Source organism: Apis dorsata, unplaced genomic scaffold (assembly GCF_000469605.1).
Source record: "Apis dorsata unplaced genomic scaffold, Apis dorsata 1.3 scaffold_52, whole genome shotgun sequence".
Lineage (NCBI taxonomy): Eukaryota > Metazoa > Arthropoda > Insecta > Hymenoptera > Apidae > Apis > Apis dorsata.
The window spans coordinates 474,395-482,738 of record NW_006263353.1 but is presented as its reverse complement, the minus strand read 5'-3'; the positions used below and the strand labels follow the sequence as shown (position 1 = coordinate 482,738).

At 26.0% G+C, this 8,344-nt stretch overlaps 1 protein-coding gene across 3 annotated transcripts in view; it reads left to right on the top strand.

The window, feature by feature from the left end:
- The window catches only part of LOC102675256 (fibroblast growth factor receptor homolog 1-like), a 102,229-nt gene that overhangs the window by 1,035 nt on the left and 92,850 nt on the right, over positions 1–8,344 (top strand). For 2 of the 3 annotated variants that reach the window (XM_006609046.2, XM_006609048.2), the window contains exon 1: positions 12–330. The gene's annotated coding sequence lies outside the window, so the exon portion shown is untranslated. Of the gene's footprint in view, positions 1–11; positions 331–8,344 lie in introns of those variants that run through there. The other variant, XM_031514952.1, reaches the window with a different exon arrangement.

Sequence of the window (8,344 nt, the reverse complement as noted above, 5' to 3'; positions counted from 1 at the left end):
GGGGGAGGGGGGGGATTGATCTCGTACGAAGATGGAACCATCGTGGAAAGAAGAGGAGGTGGATTTATAACTCTTCTGCTCGCCTGAAATAACAGGAGGAATGCGCGCGTGGTGAATCAGCTTCCTCTTTGGAGAGTGCGAATTTCCTGACAGCGGCCACGCGATCCTGGATCGAGCGGCCAGGATCTCTGGATCGTGTTCGAGTGCGCGCGCGCGCGTTCGTGCACCTTGAGAAAAGCCAGAAACGCCAGAAGCTCGCGACACGGAGGGAACGAGAGAGGAGGAGGGCCCTCATCAACTCTGGTTTTTCTTGGAAAGGAGTCGCGATTGGTGAGTAGACCAGCCACCCAGTATACGAGTCTAAGTGTGAAATATTGTGCGAATTCATGGAAAAATTATTCCGTTCTTCCAAAGAGTGGGTAATTTAATGGTCGTTGGATTTGATGAGGAGAAGATGGATATTTGGATTTTAGAATATGAGAATTTTCGTGGAAAGATTTGGAGTATTTTGCTTGTAGATTGAAATTATGGTTAGATTTGCAAGGATTTAGTTGATCGTCTGTATTTGTTTTTGTGGATGAGAAGAGAAGAATGGTATTCTGGTTCTCATTCTGGTTAAAGGAATTGCATTGTTTTTGTAGTATTTTGATATTTTACTAGGAGGGATAGGAAAATTGAATTTAAAATACAGATTTTTAATTTGTAAATCACAATGTTTGAATAAGTAAAATAATTTTTGAAAGACTGATGCAGATACTTTGTTTGCAATTATTTATTGAAAACTTTTAGAATGAAATTTATTTCAATACAGAAGATATTAAAAATGTTTGTTTTAACTTCCATTTTATGAAAGTTGGTTCACTCTTAAATGTATTTATAACAAGTGAGAAAAATCATTATTTGTTTGTTATGTATTATAAAAAAGGGAATAAGAAAGGAAAATTTTATATTAATTTAGAAAATGGGAATTTTGTAAAAAGATTTAAAGTATTTATTAGTGTGTTGAAATTTTGTTAGGAATAGGTTGAAATTTGTTGATTAAAGTGTGAGTTTAAGTTGAAATTATGGTTATTTGGAGCTTTTAGATTATTATATTTTATCTTTATATTTTATCTTCTTTTAATATTTTGTGTTCTACAATATTTGGTAAAATTGAAATTATAAAATTTAAACTTATAATAACACTAGATAAAGTTTAAAGAAACAGAAACAGCTTGAATTTTTTTTTTGTAACCTATAAAATTATTAAATAACAAATTTTCAATATTCCATTACCAAGAAACGCAATTAAAATTGACAACAGAAAAAAAGGATGCGTGATTAAAAAATTAAACAATAATCTAGCAATAAAAAAAAAACTAAATAATAAAACAAAGCATACTTAAGATTTCAAAAAGTCAAATAAAAGATTCGTTTATAAATTTGAAATAAAATTTGTCATTGTTCAAAATGTTTGGACACTCTGTGAGAGGAGAGAGAGAGGGGAGAAAGAAGCGCGAAAAGTGCGTTTCCGGTGGCGAGTGCGCATTTCCGGTCACCGAGCGAGCAATTTCTTGATCAAAACGTACGAGTATGGGACGAAAATTCATGCGTCACTCGGCTCAACGATTTATAGATCGGATGGAATGATCGTTGACGTTGTTGATTGATCAGTTGAGACGCGTGTACAACTCACGTGTTATTATCCGCTACTGAATTACGTGGTATTCGAGGAACGTAGTATAATTCTACATTGGAATTCGAAATTTAATTTCGTACAAATTGATATTCTATAACGCAAAGTGACATGTGACAAGAAACTTTTATTTATTGCAAAACTTTTTCTCGTCGTATTTTTGTTATGTGTTTTATATTTTTATTTATTTCGTCGTTTAAAAGATATCGAATTTAATGCATACATATACATATATATATATATATATGTATGTTCAAGGGAAAAATGTAATGAAATACTTATTCTAGGAACGTATATAATTCTACATTGGAATTCGAAATTTAATTTCATGTAAATTCTGTAATGCAAAGTGATGATGTGACGAGAAGTTTTTTTTATTTACGCATCTTTTCTTGCATTATTTACGTTTCTTTTCAAGTGTTCTATATTTTTATTTGTTTATTTATTTGTATTTTAAATGTATCTATTATCTAATAGAAATGTTAATACAATATTTTTTTATGTATAATATCTTGTTTATGTATCTTTTTATCTAAAAAAAGTTAAGACTTATGAATTTTATTCTACTTTTAAGGCTCATACATATGTTAAAAATAATTATGAAACGTGATTTATTATTTTATAATTATTCAATTATTACAATTAATTACTGTTTAATTAATTACTCGTGAACAATTTCATCATGATTAAGGAGTTGATTTATGCTTCATGAATTTTTTATTTAAGTCTCAATGTATATATATGTATGTACATAAGTTATTTTTTGAATTAAACAATAATTTAAGAATAAATTTCAAATACTTTACAAATATTAAAATATTCTTTACAAATATTCTTTTCATTTTTTTTTTAATTTTAATTTTTTGTAAGTTATATCAGATCCTATTTTAATCGAACAATCTTACGAATATGCGATTTCGTATCGATTCAAATGCCAATCAAATACACACAAAGAAAGTAACGAATCACGTTACACACAATGTTTCAAAGAAGAAATAATAAAGACAATAGAAAAAAAAATTGGACAAGTACAAGTCTGCCTGCAGACTTTGTATAATAGTCACTCATGAATACAGCACATTTGTCATTTTCTGATACATTATTCTAGGTATGTTGGATTCTGACGGGCATTTATCGCGATTGTGGATCTACGATCGATGATCCAGCCAGAGATCGCACCGTCATCGATTCGCGATTTATTATGCAGATATGTTTAACAACTTTCTTTCCGAACCATAGAAATCTTGGTTCCCGATAAATCATAAATTTGAATAATTTATTATAATAATTTATATTATTAATATATTTATTTGAATAATTTATTAATATTTTCAGATAAATAAATTTTAACTATTGTTTTTGATAAATTTGAAAGAAATTAGAATGAAATATAATAAGAGTGTATAATATATTTTTTTTTTTTTTTTTTGAATTATTTAATATTAATTTTGAATCAATATAATAATTGAAAAAAAATTTATTATTATAAATCTCTGAAGTTATTCAATGAAGAATTAAAGAAATATGAAAGATTAAAAAATACCATTACTATTTTTACTGATCTAAAAAAATTAATATTAAATATCTAAATATCTATCATTGCTATTTTAATATTAATTTAATTAATTTTAATTGGATATAATTGTTTCAATTTGTTTATATTAAGTCTAATTTATTATTCATTTAATTGGTTCAATTAATTGATCAACTTACTTAATTAACATAGAGTTGAACTTAAATATTATGGAAGCCATAATTTTTTTTCGAAGGTCATTATCAATAGATAAATGAAATTTGATTTAATATTCTTGAAAATTAAATAACACATATAATTTTGTTTATAAAATATTAATATAGGTATGATTATATAATTATATGATTCTTATATAATGAATTAATTGCATAATATATAGATACTTTTATTGATTGATGTCTGATTGGAAGTTGACTATTAAATATAAATAACTATAATTAATCACTAAACATGTAATCAGCGTATAATTGAAATATTTTATTTTTAGATGCAGCAGATAATGCAATTCAATGCAATTAATATATTGAAGAATTTTTATTTTTTTAATTGCATTTTTTTAAATCATTTTAAATTTGTAGAAAAATTTCAATATTTTAATTATTTAATAAAAAAAAAGAAATTAAATTAAAATAAAATTTCAAAATAAAACTAAGATTTCATTTTAAGTTTTAAAAATTTTTTAAATATATATATCATCAAATTATAAGGTATAAAAATTTCTTAATTTAATAAGAATTATTAAATTTATACTTACATCAAATAAAAATTACTTTTTATCAAAAGACTCGAAAAAGATATGTTATATTGTAAATATAATGTTATTTTACGTAAACTCAAACTTAATCCAAAAAAAAATATCTTACCAAGAATTTTTTAAAAATCCAAATTTAATCAAAATGAAATTCTTCGGTTTATTCATCAAAATTTCCTTAAAAAAAAAATCAAAAATTCCTTTCACTTCACAAAGACTCTTCATTTTTTAAAAAAATTCCAAACTTAATCAAAATTCAATAATTCTCCAATAATTCTTCAACTAAACTATCCATAAAATTTCTCAAAAACTATCTCAACCCTCGAAAAAGATAAACAAAACAATCCCCCAATTAATTTCTGACGATTAATTCCTCGATTAATTTCATCGCCTATAAAATAGCAAGATTTCGATCGTTTGCATGGAAAGTATACGGTGAAATTACCCTAATTCTCGTCGTTTAACCGGACCATTGCCTCCAGCCGGAGAGACAAAGAAGATACGTGGCGTAGAAAGAGAAAGGGAACAGGGGAAGGATAATTTATTCCGGCTTTATTTAATCTCTTCCCTCGCGTCTCGGCGACGCGACTTGGTAAGCTTCTTTAATCCAGATTCCAGATCGAGAGAAAGATAAAGTAAAAGTGTGTGTACATGCGGAAGGTTGATAATTTGTTTGTTTAATCCCAGTATGCATGAGATGATTATTTTTCACTGTAACTCTGGATTAAATACTTTTGGTTGGGGAATGCAAAAAATCAATTGTTATTCAGCAAAAGATTTATTTTTGAAGATTTATTTTTAATTTGAAGTTAGGTATATATTTTGCATATAGTTTAATTTTAAAGATATAAACAAAAATGGAAATCAGGAACTTAAGTGAAGGGAAGTTGTTGTCAGTATCAGTAAATTAAAATTTTCTTGTATATACTTAAAAGATTGGATTGGCACTTTTAAATTAAAATTTTTTGGTTGAAGGATGCAAAAAGACAATTATATGATTGATTGGTCAAAAATGAAAATTTTTATTTGTAATTTGAGCTTAAATGTGTAAAATATTTTATATAATTTAAATTAAGGATATAGAAAATTGGAAACTTGTATAAATTAAAATTTCCTATTTTTATCTTTTTTTATTTTTAGAAGAAGTAAATAAGAAAGAAATTTTAAGAAAAAGAGTTTAATTTAGTTGATAAGAATTTATTCGTTCTTCTAATTCAAAGATGTGCAATAATAAGTAGTAAATAATAAATAATCTTCCAAATTCATAATTCCAATTTTTCAAGTAAAATCATAGAAGAATTTTTTTAGAAATACATAAAATTAAGTAAAAATCAAAAATATTTCAAAAATATGATCACAAAATAATTCTTAAAAAAAAATGTCATGGTTTATAATTAACAAATAACAAGAAATAAAAAAAATCCAAATTTGCAATTCCAAAACATCAATGACGTGTCGATATTAAGAAAAAAAAACTAATAAATAAATAAATAACATCCTAAAACTGTAATCGACTAAAATCAACTACGACGTTCCACTTCCTGTGTTTGTGCGCGCGAGAGTGCGAATGATAATATACACGCGAGAGATGAGCTTGACTCGATCGGTAAAATCTTGGGTTTCACAGCTTCCGGTAACAGAGGAGAGTCACGTCGCATTAAAGGCGGAAAATAGTAAAGGAGAGGGTATGGAATGCATGAAAACATAAATCACGAGTATAATGAAGCGAATCCCTTTTTGCTCGCGTTAGATTACCAGCACTATCCTCTGTAAAAGTAACATGGCGTGTCAGCGAGAAAGAAGTAAACAGGGTGTAAGAGGTTTATTCGTTAACGATGATGCGCGAGTTTTGTGTTAACTTTGTTCACGTTGGAGGGTTGATGGATGTTTCGTGATGGATGGATAATTATTGGATAGTCGTTTGAAAATGATTGATCGAAATATACTTATACATTGTATACGACGTTATTTGCGTGAGTTTTTCAACGAGGAAGGATTCGAAGGATGCTATTGGATAAAGAAATTTGAAAAATTTTTTTTGTCAAGTGAATGTATTTTGAAAATTATTTGGAAAGTATTTTGGAAATACGATAATTTAGAAAAATGATTGTCTAATGTTAATGTGATTGAATTTGATTAATAATTTGAAAGAATTGGAGGAAATATGTAAAATATGATTGGTAATTTGAAAATGATGATTAAATTAAATTTGAAAGAATTTAGAATTTAGAATTGGTTAAACTGCAATTAATTGTAAATAAGAAAAATGTATCAAATGTGTGTTAATGGATATTTAATAATGTCGATTTAGAATTTAGAGGATTAAATTAAATTTGGAAAAATTTGGAAAAGTTGATTAAATTGTAATTTAGGAAAATATCTAAAAGAAATGTGATTATTGGAATATATAATATTAAGTGAATATAAAAAGTACTTATTAATTATTGAATTAGAAATTTATAAAAAAATTATAATACAATTAAGAAATATAAAATACAATCGATACAATCTATAACAAAAAAAAGTTTAAAAAGTTAAGAATGATAAATTCTAAAGTCAAATACAAGTTTATAGTCACAAAATTATAAAATTTGTTAATATATTTCAATTTTTAAATCAAACAATAAATAATAAATTAATTAAAGATAAATTTTCAATTCTTCAATTTCTTTACAAGAAAACATATAAGTCAATATTAAATCATTCAAATTAATAGCATCTACAATAAAATAGATCTTCAAATTGCAAAATAAAAAAATGTAGTTAAAAATTATAGGTAATATCAAATTATTATAAATAATCCAAAACGATCAAACTTCATTACAAACATAGACACCTCATTACAACTCAAATCAAGTTAATTTCGTGAAACGTATCACCTCAATCCTCAACAACCGTTTCTTACATTAAAAAGTGCATAAAAGTACATAAACATGGTCGCTAAGCAATCATAACTACCAAAAGAAACGTCGAGGTTTCCACTTTTTTACCTCTATAAAAAAATGAACGTGATTCTTAATGCGTTCCTCGTTACCGGCGCCACTTCCGGCGGTAAACTGTGGCCATTTGCAATTTACAGACGATTTTTACCGATAAAGATTACACAGAGCTCGCGCCACTACGAAGGGCGATTTAATGTCGACGAGGAAACAGCCGTACATTTAACAAGAAACAGTGTGCCAGTCCAACAAATAATTATTGTTCTTTTAAACAGATAATAAATTATAATCTAGATGAGCGAGATATGACGCCTAACTGGAACTAATTAGAAGAAAAGACTTATCCAGGAAATGGCATCGTTCGCTTCATCGATATATGTATTTATATTATATTCGTATGTATAGTGGAACAAAAGAAATGAAAGAAAATGAAGTAATGAAAGGAAAAAGGAAGATGGAATGATGGGATGAAGAAAGAAAAAGAAAAAGAAAATGTCATATTTTATTTATAGTAGAATTGTATATTAGATTACGTTGAATAAGAAATATTTATTTCAGTCGTTTTAATAACATATTCGATTATTTTTAAAAATTTTTTGATAAGAGATGTCTACATGGAAGATGAAATGATATATTGCAATGAAAGTTCGAATTCTAATTTTTTTTTTTTTTATGTAATTTAAATATTCTTTTCTAGAAGATATATGTCGCAAGAATAATTTATTATGATTATATCTGAGTTATTTAAAGAAGATTTATTGAAAAAGGATAACAACGATTAGAACGCTTTAATTGCTTTTATTTTTATTCATTATTATTTCTTATTTTTCTTAGGATAAGCATCTAATAAGTAAGAAAATTGCAAAGGAATGTTTATTTCTATTAAATAATTTATGAATTCATTCTTGAATGGTATAATATACGACAATTGCTTCTTTTTCTTTTTTCATAATCTCTCGTGATTAATTTGAGCCTTTTCTTTCAGTAAGATTTACTGGAATTGATTAGTGCAATCGTTAACTGGATCATTAGCACGAGCAAAATATAATTGGTAGCTTTAATAAACGCGCAAAAATTAAGAGTAATTAAACGTTTAAAAAAATGAGCTTTTATGTAGTTTATTATAGTAAAGATCTAGATGCAATTGCTAATAAGTTAAGAAATTCAAAGAATTATCTTTGATAATATATGTATTAAATATAATATATACATGTATATATACGATAATATATGTATTAAATAATTATCATTAGAGTATTGTTTATGTAAATTTAATGAAAACTTAAAAATGCAAAAATAAAGAAAACACTATCTATATAAATAAAAATAAATAAATAAGATTATTAAAAACAAAAGAGTTATGCAAGAAAAATAAATATAAATGAAGAAAAAGAAAAAATTCAATATCTATTATTTAATTTAACATAAAAGCTTTCAATTAAAAA